The sequence below is a fragment of the Marmota flaviventris genome, chromosome 12 (genome assembly GCF_047511675.1).
Source record: "Marmota flaviventris isolate mMarFla1 chromosome 12, mMarFla1.hap1, whole genome shotgun sequence".
Lineage (NCBI taxonomy): Eukaryota > Metazoa > Chordata > Mammalia > Rodentia > Sciuridae > Marmota > Marmota flaviventris.
The window spans coordinates 85618364-85621647 of NC_092509.1; the positions used below are offsets into that span (position 1 = coordinate 85618364).

Sequence of the window (3284 nt, forward strand, 5' to 3'; positions counted from 1 at the left end):
CTTCTTCTGATCCTGGAACAATGCTAACATTTTTCTCCAGAACTTATTTCCTGAGATTTATGTTACCTTTTTGCATCCCACAGAAAGAAGTATATTATTTCTTCCCTACTTCCTTGTATTGTTGGTCTCATAAGATAACTTTGCTGAATATCTGGTTGTGAAAAGTCTAATGATGATGAGACTGGATATTTTTACATTATCTTGCAAGTGATCAGGCCCGTAAAAATCTTGACATTATAAATCCTAAGCATCAAGTAGACTTTGCCATACGTTTGAACCAGTAAAATAGTGTCAAACTTGTCTCCTGATTGCTCATGCTCTCCCTCCCTCTCCCCGCCCACCCCGCCATCTCTCATTTTCTTACTCTTTATCATCTATAAAAGTAGGTGCTAAAAATATTGGGGAAAACCAATTCATATACAGGAAAACTGCCATTCACATAAAATTATCTACACTGAACTACACTATTAATTATAACATTTGTGTACGATATATGAAAATATATTTGAGTCTGGGTGCGGTGGCCCACGCCTCTAATACCAGTGGCAGAGGCAGGAGGATTGGAAGTTCAAAGCCAGCCTCAGCAATTCAGTGAGATGCTAAACAACTCAGTGAGACCCTGTCTCTAATAAAATACAAAATAGGGCTAGGGATATGGCTCAGTGGTTGAGTGCCCCTGAGTTCAATCTCTGGTACCCCCCCCCCCAAATATATACATACATACATATTTGATTTAGAAAATGAAGACTTAGCCACCTTTTATATTACTGCTATCTGTGATATATAAAACGTGAATAGACCACAATGAAAAAGTCAATTAGAGATCAGTATAATATATCAATCTGATAATAATCTATAACAACATAATGAATTTCATTATTTATATATCTTATATATCTCTGCCACATATATGTGTGTGTTTTAATGATTAGAATAAACAATGATGCAGAGAAAATTAGAAAGCTTAAAATAAGAATGAAGAAGTAATGAGATAGAAAGACAATAAGAAAATCTACAGAACTACAGAAGTATAAGTTGCAATATTTATGACGTAATTCAGAGAACATTCATATAGACATTTTAAATGGATTAAGAAAATTGATACAGCTTTTTCAGAACTGAGGATAAACAGAAACAGAGATAAAGTGAATAGAAAGTGAGCTTAGCAGATTTTTTAAAAATATTAAAAGTATGAGTAAAACCCTTTTCAAAACCAAGTAACTTAGAATTAAATTGTTATACTTTAAAATGCTGACACTGATTTTTTTAAAGCAAATCTCAAATTCTAGAAAGAGACCAAAAGATATGAATAATAATAGGAATGAAATGATATCAAATGCCTCATTTGGTCACAGGATGCAAAATAGATCACCATAGTCAAATTTTAGTTAAAAAGTAAACAAAAATCAACATGGTAAAGATTGCAGAATTAGCTGGCCTGGTGCGGAGACTCCCATAGCAGGTTCCCAGCCTGCTGAGGAGGTGCTTTCAGGTGACCACACTGATGTCACTGCAGATGACAGTTGTAATGCTATATAAATCAAGGTATGGATGAGGAACTGGAAAGAGGTAAAAAGGTATTTTTGCTTAGGAAAGAAGTTGCTCTGTATGACAGGGAATAGAAGGTTAGCCTGGCCTGTGTAAGAAATACGGAGAAAAGAGGTTTATAGATACTTCCATATCTGAGATGGGCTTTACTGCAATTGCTGTCAGTGCAGCTATGTTGGGTTGTGGCCCATTTGTGAATTTATGACCTTCAATTCCTCCATGCAAGCTATTGACTAGGTTATAAACTCAGCAGCCAAGACCTACTATATGTCTGGGAGACTCCAGCCTGTGCCCATAGTCTTCAGGAGGCCCAATGGTGCATAGACAAGCATAGCTGCCCAGCATTCACAGTGTTTTGCCACATGGTACTGGCACTGCCCAGGCTTGAAGGTAGTCATCCCCTGGAATTCAGAAGATGTAAAAAGACTCATCAAATCAGCCATTTGAGATAACAATCCAATGGTGGTACTAGAGAATGAATTGATGTATGGAGTTCCCTTTGAATTTCCTGCAGAAGCTCAATCCAAAGATTTTCTGGTTCCTGTTGGAAAAGCCAAAATAGAAAGGCAAGGGACACATAAGGGTGGTTTCCCACTCAAGAACTGGGGCCACTGCTCAGAAGCTGCAAGGGTGCTATCTAAAGAGGGAATTAAATATGAGGTAATAAATATGCCTACCATCAGACCAATGGACATTGACACCATAGAAGCCAGTGTCATGAAGAAAAATCACATCATAATTGTGGAAGGAGGCTGACCACAATTTAGAGCAGGAGCTGAAATTTGTGCCAGAATCATGGAAAACTCTGCACTTCATTTCCTGGATGCTCCTGCTGTTTGGGTCACAAGTACAGACATCCCTATGCCTTATGCAAAGGTTCTAGAAGACAATCCTGTACCTCAGCTCAAGGACATCGTATTTACCATAAAGAAAACATTAAATATCTTGTTCAGACTTGAATATCAAGTCACTGAAATTTACTTAAAATACTTGCAAGGACTTCACCTGGATTGTATTGCAAAACCATACTATTCATAACGTTATCTCTAAGGCAACCACAAGTGCCTTTGTATTGGTGGGATGTTTATATGTGTCTGAGTAGAAGAGGCTCGGCTTTCCTGACCCAGACTCCATGCTTTCATTGTCTGTTATGGTTGCCCAGTTCTTTAAGTAAATTAATGTAAAATTTTACCTCTTTTGCTAAAAACACAAGGTTATGACTGTGGCATAGTATTGATAAAAGTTAAATCCAAAAAAGATAACGTGTATAAATAAAATGTATAACCTACAAAAAAAGGTCAACAAAAATCATTAATTTATAATCCTTTCTCCAACTATCTGGGAAAGAATTTCTAAAAGGATGAAGTCAGACTTTAAAAAATTGGACTTCCATACATTTACTTAAACAATACATTTCAGCTAATAAAAAGAAATCCCAAAGTAAAATGAAAAATGAAGTAGAAAAATTATACATAAATTTAGTGAAATTATAATATTAAGTTTAAATTTGTGTTTTGTTTAGCAAAAGAAAAAGAAAAAGACTAACAATGAGGATGATATGAATGAGGAAGTTTACTAAAGCAGACACAAGAAGAAGTACTTGTAGTCATCTAAAGATTTTATGTCAGTTGTAAGATATTCATATATTATTATTTTTAATCACTTCTAGGAAATTTAGGATGATTACAAAATGGCAAAAGCATAATGTGCACTTTTTCAAATATGAGAAGAAAAAT

General features: G+C 35.4%; 1 pseudogene; it reads left to right on the forward strand.

Moving 5' to 3' along the window:
- Nucleotides 1-1411: 1411 nt before the first annotated feature.
- LOC114103216 (pyruvate dehydrogenase E1 component subunit beta, mitochondrial pseudogene) lies at nucleotides 1412-2586 on the forward strand (annotated as a pseudogene).
- Nucleotides 2587-3284: the final 698 nt, after the last annotated feature.